A 22422-nucleotide genomic window follows, 5' to 3' on the forward strand; every position below is an offset into this window, starting at 1 on the left:
TGTGTCATCTTGCCTTTCTTCTTGAACACCAAGAGAAAAGTCAAGATTGACATTTAGCACTGAAACTCATTAAAAAGACAGAACCACCAATTATAGGAATGATTAAGTATTGTATATACTATTATCTCCTTTCTCGATTTCCTCTGTTTTCTCTCATGTTCTTTCATCTCTTGTTTCACTCCTAAATTGTGTTTTGAAACTAATTGCTATCTAAGAGGCACCTTTTCCCACCAGGAGATGAAAACTCTTCCACAAGACCCAGCATAACATTGTTTGAACCTGCGGAGACGAGACACCTCGTTCACACAAAACAACGAAAAGTCTTCTGCTCTCAGGGGGGGGTTAAGGTGTGTAGGCGTTCTTACTCTTCCCCACTGACTCGTTAAAGCATAAGCAACTAACAAACATCCAAGCTGTACTTTAGCCTATACGAGCTGTAAGCCCAAAGGAAGCCAGGATCAGTGACCTGAACTAACAAGTGCAGGGCCAGTGTCCTGCTGAGAGCCTTTCATAGTTTGGCAGAAGTGGGGTTATGGGAGCTTGTCCAGTGTAAGAGACACAAGTGCTGTTGAAGAAACCATAGTCCCCTCAGAGGCAGAGGAAGTATCCATGTACTGACATTTCCACTATTGTTGAAATGAAAAGACTACACCCTGACATGTCTACCTGTGAAACATTTAGTGGGGATAGTGCAGTGTATGTAATGACCTAACCTTTCTGGACACAAGCAAGTCCGCTCACAGCTCCAAGATACATTTTAAACAGCTGTCTGTCAAATATTATTTGAAAGATCTTTTTAACTGACATTTTTGCTATAAACCAGAAAAAATTGGGATGCTGTTAAACAAAGAAAAATGGCCTGTGCTAACTTGCCAAGCATTGTTGACAAGAAAACAGTAAGAGAATATTCTTAATGCTTTTAGCTCATCAACCCCATTGTTTTATGTAAATATATATACCCATTCTGAATTGAATGCTAGCAGCATGTTTCAAACAAGTAGGGAATGGGGCAACAAAATGCTGGGACAGTTCGCTCAAAAAACACCTGCTTGGAACATCCCACAGGCACACGGGTTCACTGGTAACAGATGACAGCACAATTGGGTATGAACGGGTCGTCCTATGTCATTCACAAGCAAGGATGGGGCAAGGTTCATTACTTTGTAACACTAGACTGTATAAGGGATATTACTAAATGGGCTCGCAGAGAATGGTCCATTTCGGTTTCTTTGAAAATGAACACATTCTGTTTTTATTTTGGTTATACACTGAAATCAGGGTTGTAAAAGCAATTCTTAAGCGAAGTTTGGTCTTGTCAAATCCATGCACATATTTGTGCTTTAGTGTGAGTCTTGGATTAACTGCATTTTACAGCACGTTTTACAAAATTGCACAGGCTGAATAAATAATTCCTCTAACCTGGATATGCAGCCTTTGATCTGCTCTGCTTATACTTATCACTTGGCAGGACTATAGATAAAGCTTAGCAAAACAATGCACATAACAAAGAGTTGAATATGTAAGTAGCCCCTCACCTTGATACAAAAAGACGCAGCATTTCTGTTATCATCCAAAGTGCAAAGCGGTCAATACTCTAAATACACTGCTTCACGGCTGAAAACTGAGGGTGCAGGGAGAGGATGAAGGTGGCAAAGTCACTGTAAGGACATCCTAAAGTGGCTGATGGAGGCAAAACACAAAATGGATGGTTCCAACATTGGCCTTGCAAAAAACAAACCAATATTAATTGTTCCTTGCTTTTGGGAAATAGGTAGGTTATTCTAGTGTGTGAATATTTAATGATGCTTAATTAGTTTTTTAAAAAGGGGGGGCTGGTCAGTAATAGCGTGTAAGTGGTTTGGCTGTTGTGTTTGCATGTTTGTGGCTCAAATGACTTCTTGGGTAATTGATAATGGTTAATAGGTTCATTGATTACTGTCTAAATTACATAAGAAAAGCCATGTATAGCACTAGGACACAGAGGACACAATGTCCCTTCACATACTGCCAATGGGCTTTGTAAAACATCATGGTAAATGATGTTATAGTACATGTCACATATGCACTTCACTGCACTCTTCTGTTTAGACAAGAGACTGCAAGTGAACTGGATGTCAGCATATTTACATATATACCTGCAGTAATAAGCTATTGATTCAAAAACTAGCACAGGTATAACAATGTCACCTGTAACAACAAAGGATATGTTTTTTAAACCTTTCTAGCAAATACCTTCTTTAAATTTTTTTAAGATCTTTTTCTAGTTAAGCCTCTTAAGTGTGATGTTGGAATTTGAGTTTGGATGTGAAAATCAAATGCTTTCAAATCACTTTTTGCTTTTTTCAGGTGCCATTTTGTTTCTGAGATCACTCCAAGAAACCTCTCTGATTCTGTCTGGATAGATGATTTAAAACTGAGTATGTCCCATGTACATGTTTTGTCTTCATTCACAAAGAATAATTTAGTTTAAAGGAGAAAACAACCAAATATCCAATGCAACATATAATTTATTATAACTTACAACAGCTGAGTTTGTAGTGGTGATAACCTTCTCTAATGTCCAATCACTATCAAGGAGGAAATCCACTAGTTTGCAGGTTGTATTCTGCACTTGCTGGGTTTAGGAAAGCTTGTGGATTTACTAGGGGAAGTAAAAGTTCAGCTCAAGTTTAAAATACAAGATGTCTTGATTTAAGCTGTGGGCACTGCTTGAGGGCATTTGATCTTTGTTTTCTTTTTCAGTGGACGAGCCCAAAAGCCCTTTTTTCCTCTTTTCCTCTTGTTCTATCTCAACTGCCACATGGTGCAGCATCCTCTGCCCCCTATTCTTAGTCAGCTACGTCACCCCTGACCCTTACTAATGCTCCTTGTCGACACACATGGAAAGGGACTTTTCAAAAGGTGATACAACGCTTATTGCCCTCGGCAGCTTGCCGAGGAAGGTCACACGGTGAAGTGACACAGACAGCAAGGTCACTGTCAATGGAGGTTGTTCGTAGATCACTCCTCATGCCCCAGACAACCACTTCCTGGTTACTGTATCCCAGAAGGGCTACACTGCCACCAGCAGTCACTTAGCACATCACATCTTCAACAGACATCAGACAGAAAAATCCTTTCTGCTCCTTTTCCTAATCTCTTTTGCCAAGCTTTTCTCTTTTGTACATAAAAGAAACTGTGGCTTTACTTTCTATGTTTTATTTCAGTGTGAGTTACTTTTTCTGATGCTCTTATCTAGATGCCTCAGATATAAACACAAATGTTAAATAAAAAGGGAGCTACATAGTGACACACACAAATGCCCTTATTGTCAAATATTCAATGAAGGAAATTGTGCTCAATATGCATGGCCAACGCCTCTGATCTTGTCACTATAATCAGATTATGGTGATTGCAATAGTTGTCCTGTCTATCCAAAGATCTTCCCCCAGATGCCTTTTAGGAAAGTGCTGTCATTTTTTTTGTAAACTGATAAATGAGCTTCATTTAAAATAATATGTTTTACTTCTGTGAGGCATACTCGATTAAAACTGCATTTTTTCCCTCTCCTTTGAGCGGCAGTCTACCATGATGAGTAAGCATATTCCATAAATGACCCAGCTGTTCGAGCATATTGTGTTTCGCCTCATCAGGGATTCAAAGGGGCTGACAACAGATCAGCCCAATCCGTTCACGGCTTGGTCTCCAGCTGACCAGACCTCTATTTAAAATAAGGTCTTTTGTTCTTCTCAGCCAGCTGGTGATATATATGCTACAGATGTGTGGCTCATGATCACTAGCTTCAGAATGTTAATGTGTTTCTAAGTGACAGCAACAATTAAACACATATTAGCCTGTAAATTTGAAGTATGTGGTGAAGCCTCACAGCTGTGTGATATAAATGTAAAAACAAACTCTGACTAATAGCATTACCCATTCAAAAGTACAAAATGAATCTATGCAAATATTAGTTACCTAATACATTTAAAAAAAGACAAAAAAAGTGTTATTTCAATGTATCTATTTCATAAACAAACAAGACAAAAGCCTTGTTTCATTTACATTTATAGGTCTCTTTCATTGACCGAGTTAGAATCTGATATACACAAAGTACATATTCCCAACTGTATCCAAAGGTCAGAGCGGGGAAAAAAAAACTTAAATTTGAAACCTAGTGTTTCAGTCTGCGATCATTGATTTTTCTTCCATGTCCTTAATGGATAGGCTAAAAATACTGTATGCTGTTCTGCTTCTGGGTACAGGCCCAGCTTTTGACAGAACTCTCTGTACATTTGTCCTCTAACAACAAGTTTCCAACATGTATTTTAAAGGAATTTGGTCAAATGAGTTTTATGATATACAAATGTAACATGTCATACAAACTATTTTCAGGTTAATTATTGTCCTGTATATATATATATATATATTCTGGAGGAGTAACTGCGCCTGAAAGATCTTAACATGGCTTAACATGGCAAAGATGCTGCTTGTATTGCAGCTGATCTAAGAACTCTGGAACAAATGTAATTAAATTTCAATCTCAGCTTCATTTTTTGCAGCTTTAAATGTATATCAAGTATCAATTATATTTGACTTCTGCCATTTTGTGTGCATATTTCAATAAATTGGCATTATATAACCTAATAAAAACTATTGTGAATCTTGACATACTAAAACTCAATGAAACATAAATATTTATTTTATGGTACAGCCCCCTCAAACGTTTTATCTTTCTATGAAAAAAATCCAATTTAGTAATCTGTTCTGTGTCAATTCTTTCAATAACGGAGATAATTTGAAGCCTCATTAACATAAGAGATATCTTAATTTACATTCACCATTACAACAAACAATATAATGGATATTCCACAAACCTCGTCTAAACTTTATTTCATCCATATGCTGTTATTTGCAACAGTACTTCACTCCCTTAAAGCTAATCACATAATGAGGTACGGCTTTAGTCATAACAATTAGTGATAGTGATTCATGGAATAATCCTGTTAATGAGCCCTAACTCAACAATGTAAAGACTCATGGTACAACTGGGAATCTAAAAACCTAATATTAAAATATTAGGCCTGATTTGCCACTTCTACAATTGACTGATATTTTGCTGGCACCAAACCTAAAAGGCACACATGATTGCAAATGATTTATCATACTTGGAAGCAGGTGTGTCAGATTTCAGCTGCCTACTGGCGTGCATGCATACTGATTCAAACTCTGTTTCTGAGTAATAAATCAAAACCCCAGCATTTTTGCCATCAAAGTTGTTTCATCTGATTTCTGCCCCATGTGAACATGCTGTCAACAGCACTGAATAATCACAAGGTAGAAGAGGGCTCCTTCCCTCTGTTCCTACCATACCGTGATTCAGTGGATGCATAATATCACTGGAAATGGAGGGCCTTGTCTTTGCTAACATCAGAGTGGGAGAAAAACAGACTGCATACTCTATATGCCCTTATACACAGAGAGAAGGGGATTATAGGCCTGTATACACTCACCTGAGCAGAAGCACACATGCTGTATACATGTGCCTTTCCTGCTTACGCACATACTGTAGACACAGATGTATACAAGCACACATACACAGCCCTGCACCAGTGCAAATATACAGTGCCTGAACCAAATCATTCACCAAATCCAAAGGGCTGAAAGAGACGGACACAGCATTGCTAATTCAGACTTAAAGGAGCTACAAGGAAAAGCAAAGTCCGCCTTAGTGCTTTCCTTTAACCATGCTACTCCATATCAGAGGCAGTGCGTCAGTCCTACCATGGTTAACACTCAATAAAACATCAAAAGGGATGAAGCTCAGAGCTCTGGACAAATACACACCCACACAGATACCAGATACACTCAAAAAACTCCCTTTCACTCTCATACGCTCTCTTAGACACGTATGTGCACACATACATGCACACTTGTACGCATATTTGATATATACATAGTTTAAATGTAGCTCATTAGATTAAATGAATTTCAGTAGGCAGAATAGCTGAGAGGTTTGCATCTCTCTCAAGAGGAAGCAATAGCATACAACGCCTTATCAATGCTAAATGTGATTTCAATAGAGCATTTGTGAAAAGCAGCTTCCTGCAATCAGCTCATATATGCAGGGGAACAACTGGCGATTTGAGCCACCTATAAGCCAGTCAACACCAGATACACAGGAGCTGTCATCAACTTCCCATCAGGCTCCACTTCCCCCCAGTGGATGTTCTGAAAGAGGAGAGACACTTCTTTTGAAATTTTTATATCCAGAGGCAAAGGCATTTAATGGTCACTGTTTTGCATGTTACATGAGAATGTGGCATTATAATCATCTGCCCAGGACAAAGTTGGGCTTTGACAGCTCAGACAGGCTATTTAATATTCAATTATTTTAAATATTTCAGGGGACCAACAGGATGCTCATGCAATCATTAATATTTCAACCGTTGCCGTACAAAAGGAGGTAGCCTTGCACTTGTCTGGTATTGATCAAGAGGGCAGCATATTCACTCTTCCCAAAAAAAGAGCACAACAGCATACCTTAATGCTTCTGTCTGCTGGTCTGTACACTGTCACCTAAAACGGTCCTAATTTCCATCTGAAAAGGAACTTGGCAACCGAGAGACATAAAGAAATTACCCTATCATCACTTTCCCCTTTGGAAAACAGAGAGATAAAGAGACACGGAAAGAGATGTATTGCTGAACCACAGTCATACCGACAAACTTATACATACATAGAAACTGAAGGTGAAGGTATAATGTAGGGCGTCTGAGATAGTGTAACACTGGACACAATCAGTTCCCTGCAAGCAGAGATAAAAGGGACAGAGCATGCATTAAAATGCAGAGAGACACTCACCATTATGAATAAAAATGTGGCTACTGTACAAAAGTAATTCCCTGCGCTCACAGATACTAGCTGTTGCAAAGACGAGGACAAACAGCCACCACAATTATGCCCCTTCCGCTGGCAGCCTCCCCTGATGATAACCGCCATGTAGCAAGGAAGCAAAGAGATGAATTGCTTTGCAGACAGGCATCTCCCCTCTCAGCAAACACACATGCACAAGTATGCAGATAGACATAGATAGATTCTTCTCTGCAGAGGGGAGTCGCGATCCAACAGCCATAAAAAAAAACATTCTCCGTAATCCCTAGGACATTTTATTGTATTATTAATGCATTTATCCCAACTTTGCACTTTCTGTAAAACTGGCGATATACAGTCTAGGATAAGACTCACATACCTTTTACATCTTTTTTATCATGCTGAGCTTTTTGGCACCCTAATCTGCCCTTTTCCCAAAAACCTGGAGGGTGCTATCGATGTACAAGTGCCCGTGGATGTGTCCTTACCTTGAAATACCATCCAGAAACCTATAGTCCACAAGACAAGCTGTCGGAAGCTCGGTGCCACTCCACAACAAAGAACAAGGGCTAAAATCCTTCAAGTCTCTCAGAATCAGAAACCAATTCAAAGCCTTTTCTGATTAGAACTTACTTTTCGTGAACAGGATGTCCTTCATTGATTCTGTATATAATCCGTTCCTCTCGACTCCCCTGGTTCAGGAGAATTTCTTTTGGGTTGCTTCCCCTGATATTCCACCTTGGCACAGTGAAATACTGTTATGTATTCTATTGGAAAATGTGTGTGAGAGAGACTGAGCGAGAGAGAGAAAGAGGCACTGTAGGATCTCTTCTGGTGCGCACTACCAGCTCCACTGCAAGTGAATCCAGCCGGTCCTCACAGCTTTCCTCCTGCCTTCAGGAATGAAATTCAGCATCCGCTGTTCATCCCCACAACAAGGGGAGGGTATCCCCCCTGGATGGAAACTTTCAGACACCTCTGCCAAAGCTATAGGAGGTGGTAGTGAATGTCCAGTGAGCCCTGATTATGTGTTATTTTCCTCGATATACTCCCTCCTCAATGGATTTTTCCTCCTTTTGCCTCTTCAATTTGCCTGTTATGTAGCTCTCCCCCGCTCCCGAACAGGGTCTCACAGAATGGATGCTGGAAAAGAAGCGGAATGAGGCGAGCCGCTTGTTCTCGCACTCCGTCTCTCTCTCTCTCCCTCTCTCTTGCCTTCACCCTCCCTCCTACATGCCTCCTCCCTGCTTCCTCACTGCACCTCCCCACCCTTTCGTTTTCTCTCTCCTCCTCTCCTCCTCATACACACACACACACACACACACACACACACACACACACACACAGACATGCACTTCTCTAGCTTGGGCTTTTCACAATTACTGCTGTGCCATTGCCAGCCATGTCAGACAGAAAGGTTCACCGCCCATATTCCTCAGAGAAACAAATAATGCTTGATAAACATGTAAAGTTAAATAGATATGAGGCAGCAGCATGGAAAAGAGCACTGAGCCAAGAGGCAATCTAATCACCTTCTCTACATCCTCGTTACCTGCTTGCTAAATATCCTTCGAGTTTACACGTTTTTTTGCATCTCCCTGTTATTAAAGCAAATTTTGTTTTGTGAGGTCTGTTCAGCAGTTGATGCTGGCCAACTGTCAAGAGTGACTGAAGAGGAAGACGAAAATAGCAAGCTAGGGAGCTGCACACTGCATAGAAACCAGGACGACACATGTGCAGTAGCAGCCATATAATTATACAATTAGCCGCCTAAACAAATTGCCAGAAATTCTGTTATCATTGTGTGTACATACACAGTGATTACTATCCCCGAGGTACAGCAGGATATCAAACAATGTGAAGAACAATTCGAAACAAAATAAAATTCTGAAACGTTTCTGGAAAAGCCTCCCACACTTACAGTATCTCACCTCACCATATGTATTTACGGTGAGACCATTTATGGCACACGCCATTTATCATGTACTGAGAGCTGTATGTCAACAATTCATGCTGTCGTCACACAACTACTATAAATAACTAACATTTACTAAAGCCGAGCAATTACCTTGCCGGGCCTGGAATTCACGGTCTAAGTGAGGCTGCTTGTTTTCCGTTTCTCTACAATGTGTAGCCACATGTTCATCGATTAGGATCGCCCTGCAGAATCCCAATTTAACCTGTCAGTCATGTATAACTGTAACAGGACACAGAGAGTATGTTGATTACATATTGGTTCCATTTGCACTAGGTGTTGATAAGAGGATCCTGACCTTGATATTATCAAGGCAAGGTTGCATCTCATCAGCACCTTGTCACCAAAGCTCTGAGCCAAATGTTAAAGTGCCTCTGGCAGGGTCACTCGCCTACTATATTCCATCCATCATGTGTGTCTACCTTGGGGAGTCATGTCAACAATGTCATCACGTTTTTTAGTACCAGAAAAAGTGCAGTTTTGGAACCAAACAGACGGTCTCACACTGGGGTATTGCAGAGAAAGCCCATTATTTTCTCTCACTGTTTTCCATTTTCTCAGAAACCACTGTCTAAAGGGTAACTCACGCTAATGGCATACGATCTGCGTCACCACTTGTTATCATGTGTCACCATGTGAGAATAAGCCACTGTCATATTTCCCAACGTCAAAGTGAGTGAACTCCCCAGAAAAGCAGCATTTTTTTCGCTCCCAGAATGACACATCTCTGCTGCTTTACCTTGACTGCTTCTGTCTGGACACACAAGCATCTATTGTTGCAGTCATATTTATGTATTATGTAACGCTTTGTGACGAGGCTAGTGCGTTACACTAATGCTATATCTGTACAAGACCCTTGGCTGCTTCAGCTATTTTTAAAATGTGTGCATGTATATGACTGATGCTAAATTAGCATTACAAAGTCAATTAAAAGCCACACGAATTGGTTAGTTTGACATTGTTGGCTGCATCAAGATTTTTTTGTAGTCAAAAATTTCAGCACTTGTACACAGAATATGTATCTGTGCCAAAACAACAAGTGCCAGGAATCCCAGCCATCCCAGCTACTGTACATAAAAAACAACGTGGTGAACAGCAACCCATTTCTGAAGAATCATCTAATTATCTCCTTTGCATCACAAAACAATAAAATAAAGTGGCAATTTGAATAACATTGACATCAAAGATAGCTACAAAATCTGATTGGAATGGACGTTGCTATTCCTTTTATCGAGCATAAATATGAGACTATAATATGTTTATCAAAATGTAAGTCAGTTCATCACGGTGGTAGAGAGGAAGGCAGTGAGGGTTTGAAACTTGAAAATGATTCGGTCTTTCTACGGGGTTAATTTCCTCATGTAACCACAGGCGACTTTCATTTCATACTTCATTTTTATTCCAAGCTAAAATATTTCTATTATGAGTGTCCAATGCCTTTTTAACAAGTGACTGGATTTGTTACCCACTGTCAGGGCTGCAAGTTGACGGCTGGAATCGAAAAATTAAAAACATTTTGAGTGTTTTCCAACTCAACATATTTAAAGTCACCAGACCTGTGGAGCAGCTCCCTCCGCTGCTTGAGTCAAAAATGAATATTCCACCCTTAACCGACATGAAATGTTCTGCGAGGGAAGGCTTCAAGTGTGAAGATAGCAGAGCAACGAAAAACAGTGGGCATTGAAACGCTGAACAAAATGGCTCCACATTAGCTCAGCACATCTCAAAAACATCTCAACCTCGACGTCAAAATATAGGTTAGCGATTTAACATCAATGATAACAGTCTATACTACAAAGAAATATTCTTAAAAACTCCTGTTTTTTTGAGGGCTGTGCTTGATAACTGCGGGATGTAACATTGTGTGGCTGAATAATCAGAACGTTTTGACAAACACTGTCAGATGTTTAATTTCAGAATGTTTAAAAGCAGCATCCCTCAATATTCATCAGAAGTGTTTTACGTTAAAAGGTCTATCATAAAACGCTCATATTTCCCCTTTGTCCCATTCTCCCTCTCACTGTCTCCCCCTTTCTGGTACAGCTTGCAGATAAGCCTGGGTAAGCCCTCTGGCTGAGGCACCAGCACGGCCCTTCCTGAATCTCATTATCGAGGAAGCAGTTTCCAACCAACTGTCCACAGGCCCATGTTCCAAAACAGTCAGCAACTACAACCCATTTGTCGTTCCATTGTCTCTGTAACTTTTTTGTAAACTTAAAGCTACCAAAAGTTTCTCTTTTGTGCCTTATAGATCAATTTGTACAAACTACGACAACATTTTCAATTACCTAACATACCTGAACCATAAAGTAGCTCTAATTGGTGATGACCTGCAATGACTGGCAATAAGGATGCCCTCCCAATTAATGGCAACTTATGATAAATACAAAAAGGATGTGAACATGGTCTAACACATTGATGAATTGTTTTCACTCAGCAGAATTTTGTCCAAAAACTCTAAAAGATTGGAGAAACTGAAGTGGGAATCTCTGGCAGACCTAGTTTCATCTAACAAGTCACCACAGAAACAAATCACACTGCACAATTCAGCATTGCTGCCAAGAGGAAGTGAGCAAATAGCCCGGGTTCAGTCATCTGAAGATAGAGCAACAACACCTCATCATGGATCCCACTGCTTTTCTTGCTTAGACTCACCTTACTCTGCTTGTAATTGGTTAGCCCCGATACTTGTATCCAAACCAATCTTACTCATCGTGCCTAAGCCTAACCAACCCAACCATGAAGGCAACCAATCAGAGGCAGAGTAGGCTAGGTCTTAGCAAGAAAAGCAGCTGGAGCTACATTAACACAGCCGTAACAGCCACTACAGCAGCATATAAAGACTTCATGTCCCACCCTAGTGTTGGTGCTACAGGATTTGTACAGAAATACATTAGGGAAACGTACAGCGCTTGCTGTCCAAACAGAAATAGAATAAATATATTTATACTCTGTCAACCCCTATTCATACAGATAAAATAATACTTTTTTTAAAATTGCTTATCCCCATTTAAATAGGTTTTGGAAACAAAGGTTCATTTGTTGAATCACCAACCTTACAGACGTCAGTACAGCCAGCCAACGTCTGAAGCGTCCTGATGTCATCGAGGTCCTGAGTTCTGGGTTCGTCTCAACTTGGTTGCAGATCATTCTTCTCTCCCTCTCTCTCAAGGTCTTATCTTCTCCATCCTTTACAAACAAACAAGAAAAAACATGTTTTGTATTATATTTTAGACTTTGCCCTTCTGCATGTACAGAAACATACAAAGCAAATGTGGAGTACCTACTTAATCTGTTACATGAGGGATTTGGGCCTTTAGATTATTGTTTATTATTCATAATAGACTAATCCAGTTTTATAATTCCTCCCCTTTCACTCTTGTTTATATCATTTCATTATTACAGTTATCTCAATATGTCTTGTCTTTTGACTGTTTTTCCTCAGTTTGCTGTAACCACTATCTTTATTCTCTTTATCTCATTTCAGCTGGGCTGTATCATCACTTGTCCCTGGAATAATACAAAACATGTTTATATCATTTATTCACTTAAAAATAAAACTGTTTTAACTCTGAAATGTGTTTTTATGACGGCAAAAAGCGACAACCGTTTCTCCACACAGAAGGCGCTGAATTGCTAACGTAACCTTCACTAGCTAAAGTTAGCGTTCTTCTCAGGTGCTCTGGAGGACACTGAGTCTTAATTACAGTAGAAAACACACTATTTATAGGCGCAATGTGGCTAACATTACTGCAAACACAAGACTAGAGGAAAAAAACACACTAACAGTCTGTGTGTAAGAGCACGAGCACGCCAACTACAGGATATAAGAGGGAAATAAACAGAAATGACCACTGTACTTTTAATATATTATATTATATTATATTAGCATATATTTTGTTAGGCCTACTACTTACATATAGGTTATGAAAGATTTTTGAGAAAGACTGGATAACCTTTTGATAAATAAAGCTACTTCTGGCCAATAGAGGGCACACTTGTTTACATGGCCTAATAGTATGGCAGCCTCATTAGGACACACTTAACCTGAAGTCACGTCCCTTCCTGTTTCCCTCATCGGACCTTAAAACATTAAAACTTTGTATGGTAGTGAACAGAGAAGGACAATATTTTTATTTTTTATCTTGTTTGAATTTAGCCATGAATCACACATATGATGTTTGTCAATTTAAAAGATCATTGTCTGAGTGAAGAAAGTCGCAGTTTAGTCGTAATTAAAGGAAAATACCATCTAGTTTTGTGTTCTCGCTCACCAACGTCAACATGGCCACCAACTCGGCAGGAAAGGTACTAAAAAAACTATATAGAGAGACTTCAGTTCTCTATTGTCCCTCAAATGGCCACAATGCGCCAAAAAAGCAGCAGTCAATCGCATGATGGCTGATTGTAGACCATTTATATTTGCACTTTTGAATATTTATGTTGTTGTATGCTGCTGAGCTGTTGGGTGAAATGTGTCCTCGAGTAGTCTAAATGTAATAGCCATATTCTTCAATTTATGTACAGGAGTTGGCAGGTGATTTGGCTTAAAGGGTCACATGTTAATTAACGTCCTATTACATCATTTCTGCATAATGCACCAAGCCAGACAACAACACTAATAGTGTGGAAGCAGAGGCCCTTCTGGTGCCTGTAACCCCACCCCAGTAAATAATTATGACCATCAGTAACGATGCACCTCTTGGCTTTAATCTGTATCATTTTTGAATCCTATATCCCCACATTAAGACAGATTTGAACAAACTTGTTATAATGTCACATATGGCTAGGTTCAGGCAGTCCGTGTTTTTTGGTTTCCCTTCAGTGAGCTCAATCGAAGCTCATTCCTACAGTCGCAGCTGCACTTTGACATGCACTTTTGCCATTAGCATTAATATTTCACTCAAATGTTTCTCCGAATGGCTCCACTGTGGTGTGGTCATGAATTCCACGCATCCATCCCATTAAATAAATAAAACCACATACCTAAAAGAACATTTGAAGCATTAATTGGGGACTTTTTCTGGCTAAACTCGAAGCAAACTTGCTTACTTTTACTCTAATCTATCATAGTCTGTAACACCTTTACTTTGTACATACTGTTTCTGTTTTTTCTAATAACTCAGCTCTCTGACAATATTCAAGATGTTGTTCCGGTCTGTGTAGTATTTCAGTAAATGTATGTTACTCACCAAAACTACATTGGTGCCTTTCCACACAGATCTCCGGCCTGAGTTTGAAAAACATCCAGCGATTATTATCCCTGTCTGCAGTACAAAGATGAACCAACCTCACCCATCTTATGCGCTGATCCTAGAGAGCCGGGATTTTTCTAGTCTCAGCGTGTCAGTCCAGGATGCCCCTGGGAATGCTTCGTCCGTTTACAGTCTAACATGTTAGATGAAAGAGACTAGACCAGATCTCTCTTTGTGATCAGGTGATCTGGGTTTAGGTGACATCTGTAACCCCTCACAGCCTCAGCTTTACCACTTGACACCTCCAGCAAAAAAAGTATTTGTGTGGATTTAACTGCTGCCCCTGAATCAGCCTGGCCTCTCGCAGTCATGTTTCAGTGGCGGTGTGCGTTTGCTTGTGGCTCTGGATGCTTTCTAGTGGCTCAGGATGCAAAGTCTTCACCTGCATTAGGAGTCATTAAAGCTGAGGATTCCAACAAAATGTTGTCTGACACTTTTAGCCTTGAGGTAAATGAAATGGCTCGTCTCCACCCCATTGATCAACACTGGAATTGAAACTCTGACATGTTAAGGGAAACTAATTAGGGGGGGAGCATACCTCATTAAGCCTAATTAAAATAAAGATCAGAAAGACACCCAGCACATTCCTGTGATCCAGAAGTTGTATCTGCCCCATTATATGATAATAAATCGCCAATCTAATTGATTCTGAGTTAGATGTCTCCATTTTGACTCAACTTTACACTGCTGCTTTATACCAAGCAGGAAATCCTTCTCGCCCTCTGGTAACAGCACAGGGATGTCATAGTACATGCTCACAGGATGGGAATGGATAAGAGTCTATTTATACCAATGGCATTATTGAATCTGCTCATTGATCCGATTCTTTATCGATTCCCTTATTGATTCCTGATCAATTTGAGCTGGCTGTAGTTGGCTGGGAGCTAGAAATTGCAGCAGTATGTCATCATCTAAAATGGATGAAATGAAAGAACATTTGAGCGTGGCACTGATTTTATTATAACAGGATATTAACTCTCTAACAGTCGTGCTACTTGGTTGGGAAGCAGTGGCACTCGTGCACAAAATATGTGGCAGTTCTCAAATTTAAGCCTGTGTCGCATAGAGAGATGTTTCACCATACTTCTGGTGTTTGAAGTGATCGTTTTACAGACGTTACTAGCACTGTTGCCACCTCTCGGTGTGAAGTGAAGCCGTGCTATTCACAGTTTTTTTACTCGCCACCATGGCTCCTTCTTGTTGCAAGTTTTCCAGCAGCTTAGATGTTTATGATTCCAATTGGATTGGAAAATTTGGAGCCGGTTCTCAATGATTCCTGAATTTTAGTCCTATTCCTACTCAACTAGTAGGACCAACATTTGTAGTAAACCTTTGTAGCTGTATTTATGCTCGAATAATCAATAATTTGACTGGACAAGATAAAAATGTTACTTTTAAATTGCTGCACTGTTAAAAGTGAAAAAGTCAACTTTTGAGTCCATTTCCAACTTATCAAATACTGACACGTTGTGATTATAGGTCGAGTCAGCCGCCTTGTCTGGTTGGGAATGAGACTCAAAGATCAACTTTCTTACAAACTGGACCTTCAACATAAGAAGATGTAAAGTTGGATGCATTAGCAGGAAAATCATTTCAGGATTTTTGAAAACAGAATAGAACTAGAATGTCACTCAGTAGAACGTATACCTCCGCCAAAGCCCAACAGCCCCGTGTAATGCAACCAAGCCTAATCCAATATCAAATAAAACATATTTAAATCACACTCACACATAGATACCAACCAACTCACTACGCCTGTTTTGTTTCATCATGGTCCATGCCCTACTCCTTGAGATATAAACGGAAATGTTGAAAACACCCTATCTCACAATGTTAAAGAAAGCGGGATCAGCCGGATCAGCACCAAAAGTTAATGGGGTCTTTTCATGTCTGAGACCTATCCTCCATCCAAGTTTCGTGGAAATCCGTTCAGCAGTTTTTGTGTAATCCTGCTGACAAACCAACCAAAAAACAAATGGACACGGGCGAAAACATAACCTCTTTGGGAGAGGTAAAAAACTATTTTCCTGATACACTCAAATGATAAAAAGTGTCAATATTCTTTGTACAATGTAAAAAAAAACCCTCATTTGAATGATCTTACATGCATTACACAGTCTAGGCTGATTCAAGTCCCCCCACACTCTAAACTGCACCCAGTGTACATGTAAATGACCTGCGTGTTCGGATCAGCTGATAGGAACGCATATTAGATGTCATAACTGTGAGTGTGATTTGTAAACAGAGGCGTTATCGCCATGTGAATGCAGCCGGATGTTACTCCTCTGTATCTTTAAGGGAGATTCAGTAGGAGAGAGTGGCCTGTCCAGTGTGTCCAGTCCTCCACAGATTTGGACACTGATGTAATTCAAGTAGCATCTCCATCAGAGTGGCCTCAACTTCAGCCATAGGTTATGTAATCATGTTGATTTTAACTTTAGCTCGAGAGTTGAGTTTTCTGCCTGCTGTGTCCAGTTATTCTAACAGCCTTGTGTTACACTCTTTATTATCCAAATGTGGATAGTTATTAGGCCATTTGATCACTCCTGAGGGTTCTGAAGGTTCATAAGGGGTTTAACCTCTATCACCTAGAGAGGAATCAGTTGCACATAGAGTCCGAACTCACTTGATGATATGTTAACGGAGGGTAATTGTTGGTAATTTAAATAGGATAATGCTTTTAGAGAAAGTGCCTTTGTGCAAATGCACCCTGTTGGGCCAATCATATTTGGCAGAACAGCAACATCATTAAAATATCTTTATTCTCAACCTTTTCTTGTGCAGAATAGAGAAATTGAATTTGTGTTTTTGGTAGCAGCTTAATGACTCTATGGTCGACATTAGGGAGTATGTAATACACTGGCCCGATCATCAGTCGTCTCCCACTGTGCCCAGAAAGGTCAATAACAGAAAGCCATTGTTGGGTTTGACTCCATTTACATGAGTGTTTATATCACACAGTAATTTATTACTGTGATCAGTTAATGTGTTTTTGATTGAATACAACTGCTTCTTAATTTGTTTTGCAAAAGCTGCACCTTTGTTAATATCATCAGTACAACAATCTGGTAAAACGTATTCGGTGGTTTGTCATCTAATAATGTGAACTTGCATAATGAATTAAACTGCATCTCATATTTTAAACTACATCACAATGAAATAAAAACTATGTCCAAAAAAATGAATTCATTCTTACATGTCACATTCCCTTTAAAACAACTGTGTTGTTCAATAAATGCTCCAATAATACAAGATACATTTTACTCTCTTTTCAATCAGGGTAAAGGAACCATAAGTCTGAAGTGACTGTCACAGTCAGGTGATCTTACAGTAGTGTCGGCGCTGTTGCAGGTTTCCTTTACAGTTCTAATAGTTTGAACAGATGTGTTAAAAACAACACTTAATGTGATAAATTTCAACATATGCTGCATCATCTTATATCACACGTAGCAGCAAAACAAAGAGCACATGTGCTGTTGCTTTTGACATAGATGCAGTGCATGTGGTATAATGAAGTCATGTAAAAAATAATATAATGTGTATTATTAACATGAAAATACTAAACAGTGGAAAAGTATATATTTACAAACTCCTGCTGCTCAAATGTATTAAGTAGTAAGCTTGTAGTGGATTCTCCTCTACTCTACTGATCCGTATAATGTTCCTGGGTTTGACCTCTTGTTGATTACACTGAGTTTCTACATTTTGTGGTTGAAGAGAAATGCACAAGTGACTTATATGCTCGATACCATTAAAACTCTTTCGCAGATGTTTTGCTTTAAAAGGTCTGATGAATGTGGAAATGTGGGCAAGTGAAAACTGCATAAGAGTGAGGCTGTGTCTGAATGCAAAATAGATAGCAGGTGTTTGAACTGGCACACCTTCTTACCAGAAGACTGTGATAGGTGTGACAAAGAAACTTGGAGTGATGAATGACCTTCCTTCCTGTGTGTGTGTGTGTGTGTGTGTGTGTGTGTGTGTGTGTGTGTGTGTGTGTGTGTTCGAGAGAGAGAAAGAGGTGTTTCATTTATGAAAAGAGAGGGAGAGGTAGACGTCCTGAGAACACAGCAGAACGTGGACTTGTCATGAGGAACTTTTCTCTCTGATAAGCTTGTTCTTATTTTCTGTCTTCTTTTCATGCTTGTTTTATGCAAACAGTGTTTTCTTTTTTAACTTTGCCTCGCTGACAGACAAGTGAATGCATTACTTCTTGAAACAAAGTAAAAAGAAAAACGCCACAAGCTGTTGGGAGAGGACAAAGAGTAATTCCCACATGGTGTCTAAGATATGCCGGTGTAAATTAATTTATTTTGGGATAAAGATATTCTTATGGTTTGTAGAGGTGACAGATATATATGTATATATTTTTAACATGCTTTCATGTGTAAGCTTTTGCCTTACCTTATAAGAAGAACAAAGTGTGAATGATGAACTAATGAGCTCTGAAATGATGCTGGAGTAGTTCTTCGTCAGCAGAGATATGGTAGATTAAGTAGAAGATAATGTCTAATGAGGACTGCTCTGTATCCGGGGTTCATCCAACAATACACCACCAGATTCATATACTGCACCATGTGTTCATGGTTCAGCATTTAAGCTCATCGTTTGCTTTTCATTTGCTTCTAGCCTGGTCATTTATAGTCAGTTTCCAGTTATGGAAAACACAGTTTTGATGATGATGTTCTTATTTTGGCGCAGTACATGTTACATGTAGCTGGAACAAAGAAATAAAACAAAATATTCATCATCATCAAATGTTTACACCTGAAACGCGTGCTTGTTCCACAGAGCTCGCTCAATCCATCCATCCTCCGTCAGCGACACCCTCCCTAAAACGGCCTTCTTCTCCTGACTTCCTCCTTTGCTTCCGGGATAATTACCAGGACCACTAAAGGTCACTGCCTAACAAAAAACATAAATATGGGCAGTAATAAGCTGCTGTCAAAGTCAACCCATTTCCCGTCCACCTGCAATTGAAACATTCTTTAAGCATCAAACAACTTCACATCCGATTTCAGGTTGAATTACATTTTTAGTTCTTTTGAGCCACGTGTGAGCAGCCATTACTGATGCTGGAGCGGGAACAAAACATGCAGGCTCAAAGCGTAGTGCCAGACCTTGTGGGCAACCTTTGCTCCAGTATCCTTATCTGGGAATAGGTGAAGCTAGATGCTATCTCTCTAATGCATCAGTTTGTGATTTAGTCTAATTCCTTCCTCTTTCTTACAAAAAACAAGCCGTGTGCCTGATGCGACTTTGAACTACAACAGATGCCATAAATAACAACAACACTCCACTGCAAGAGCAAGTTATTTTCATCAAGCTGTCTCCATAGTGGACCTGTACATGATGCGTGTTGCTGTTATTAATTAAATTAGTGTTCGAGCGCTGCAGAACAACTGTTTCAAGACATCGGTCATTCTGATGCACCACAGCTAAAATAGATTCAAAGCCCTTAGCCATCAGTTACACCATGTACTGAATATTCAAAGAGTGTAGTATTTAAAAGTCGTCCTGCTTATACCGCCTTGGCCCTCAGTCAACATGACCCCGCTGTGACCTCTGCATTAACCACCTGGCACCGGTTGGATCCTGCCCAACTCCCTGACTTACTGTATAATAATCTATAATTATCTCTCAAACCTTGAAAGAGGTTGTCGTACTCTCTTGTGTATGAGATTCTGCCCGAAGTGCGGTGTTAGGCTGTCAACAATTGCTGAGTAAGTGTATGCTGAAGCTCTGGGTGCTTTGATGTCCTAAGTATGTTTCTTTAATCAAGACTTAACCGAGGAGATAATAGCTTCATAGATAATAAAAGGAATATAATGTGGTGGTCATTAAGGATTAAACATTTAAAATTACAAGTGAATGGACAAGTAAGCCCCGAAGACTGTCCTGTCCTTCACAACTCCCTGCTGTCTGCTCTCAGGCACACATTAATACTGCAATAATCCTCTTTGACTTTTTGCCATTTAATACACACTGTGTGTTTGGAGTATGCATAAATTCACCTCAGGATTGTGATAGCAGAGTCCCTTTATAGGCTGAATGGAGACTATTACCCACTTTCAATTGCAATTGCATGACTCAGTGATAATGCAGAATATATGCAGAAAAGTGATACAGAGAGGAAGCGTCGTGCTTGTAATCCATCCTTCAGTGAACAGGATATCTCGCTGCGCAGTTATTTTCACAAATATTGGCTGTTTGCTGTTAATATTATCAATTCATTTGCCGTTGTTTGGTGAGTTGGGACTTGAGAAAGCGTATTTAACCTCTCAACTAGGAACTCGAGCAAATGGGGCTGTTTTACTGATTGGATGTGGGAAACGCAGAAGTCAGAGTTATAATTGAATTCGGGGTTAATTAATTTTTAATTGTTCCCTGTAGAAACTGAAATCTTGCTGAGCTGAAGCTGGGAGGACTCATCACAATGACTACATCTTCAAGTTTCACATGCACTGTACAAGCCAAGGCACAATAAATATGTGTAAATGTAACTGTAATACGTGTACCTCTTATAAATCTGGACAGTGTGTTGGTGTACGTATTTTTTTTAAATACTATCTGCTACCTCAAGCTCTGGATAGCTTCTCAGGGTGTCCACATTGCACATGTTTTTATTATTCTCTGTGTGATTGCAGTTGTATTCTACATTAGCGCTAAACGGTCATGGGCCAAACATATTCCTCTGTTTTCCTGTGATAACGAGTGAAATTTTATCTGTTTTCTCGCGATCACAAGTTACTGATGTCATTATCACAAAGAAAAAAAAAGTTTTCCCGAGATAATAAGATATTTTTTCTTGAGATCTCGAGAAAATGAGCTTTGTTATCCCGAGATACAATTAATCCATAATCACAAGAAACATGTGACGCGTGACTGTTTCGGGCTTCCGTAGTTTTCAACCTGTTATGTGAATAAACTGAACCCTTATTTACATTTTACAAAACTCAAGCTTGTTGAGTTTTTAATGAGTGAGCAAACTCGTTCCTGCCAGAAATCCTTTGTCAGTATTGTTTGTAGCAAAATGCATCTTTTAGGGAAATGTCACGCCGTCCGAATGTTGTAGTTACTTTATTTGTTCAGAGTTCAAAGAGGTCCAGTTACAGAAAATGTGGCCAGAACATCATTATTTTTAGTTTGTGTTATGATTCAGCGCCATGTAAAATATTTTATTTCCTCTGCCCTCAGTTTGGATTTAAGGGTATGTATGCTCAAATCATGCTCTTTAATAATTGGTGCGGCGTCAGATATGAGTCATACTGATTCAAATCGCCCACTGGCCAGAGATAGTTAGGACAGGGAAAGAATGATTAAATGATGAAACGTTCACACTGACTACAGATGTGGGCAAAGATGCAATGAGGTGAAGGGAATTTTCTTTATATAAAAAACAGATTTTCACTCATACGTTCCTTTTGCACTGAATCACCAGAATACATGTTGGCACGTACGTTCCTGCAAACCACAGATATGGCACAAATTTTCTTTTCTTTGGGTTCAATTTTCTATTTTATGTTGTGACAGCGCTGTGCTTGTTATCTGGTTAGCTTTCATCACAAAAACCACTTGGTTAGGGTTCGGAAAAGATCGTGTTTTGTCTTAAAATACGACAGCTGGAGATGTCCCGACATCTTCTGTATGTTTCACGCTTACAAATGTTGGAAAGCCACCTTGAACAACATTCTCTGGCTCGGCAGCCATCTCGCCGGCTGTAACACCACCGCCTGACACAAAAGTCACTTCATTGTACAAATTTGAGCTTATCTGCGGTTAACAGGAATGTAAAATGCCAACACTCGGCTCTGGCCGCTGGGCTGCAGTGTATGAAACACATTCACTCACTTCATCGACCCTGACCCTTGCATTGAACATAACGAGGCAAAAATAGTTGTGGATTAATGTCATTCTTGGAACAATAAAGAAAAAGAAGAGTCGATAAAGAAAACCGGTAATTGTATAGGAGAGCGAGGTAATTTCATCTTCACAGCATGTGGCACTACTGAAGATGTACAGTATGTATAGGCGATGAAAGCAGATTAAATCTTCATCCAGTCACTGCAAGGATGTATTTCATGAGGTACATTTTATTATGCAGGGGCCTTCCATAGAATCAAATGATGGTACGGTACTTTTTAATAAGACATGGGAGGCACCGAACAGGCACAGTTTTATTGGTGAGAGGAAGGACAAACACTCCCTTTCCGTCATAACTGCAGACTTGATTCATGGAAAAATAAAGATGTCACACTCACCAAATGATTTGCCAAAAAAATACAAGAATAAAGTAAAAAGTGTCCGCTCATTTGCATTTTTGTAATGAGCTCGCAACCAGTGAAA

The 22422-nt window shown here is 39.7% G+C and overlaps 1 protein-coding gene across 5 annotated transcripts in view; it reads right to left on the minus strand.

Moving 5' to 3' along the window:
* lingo2 (leucine rich repeat and Ig domain containing 2) overlaps positions 1 to 12302 on the minus strand; it is a 214201-nt gene extending 201899 nt beyond the window's left edge. For 3 of the 5 annotated variants that reach the window (XM_084352770.1, XM_084352766.1, XM_084352769.1), the window contains exons 1-2: positions 12284 to 12302; positions 11880 to 12013 (exon numbers count right to left, since the gene is read on the minus strand). The gene's annotated coding sequence lies outside the window, so the exon portion shown is untranslated. The other 2 variants (XM_084352767.1, XM_084352768.1) reach the window with 2 other exon arrangements.
* Between the last annotated feature and the right edge of the window lie 10120 nt (positions 12303 to 22422).

The sequence above is a fragment of the Pagrus pagrus genome (genome assembly GCF_965226575.1).
Source record: "Pagrus pagrus genome assembly, chromosome: 5".
Lineage (NCBI taxonomy): Eukaryota > Metazoa > Chordata > Actinopteri > Spariformes > Sparidae > Pagrus > Pagrus pagrus.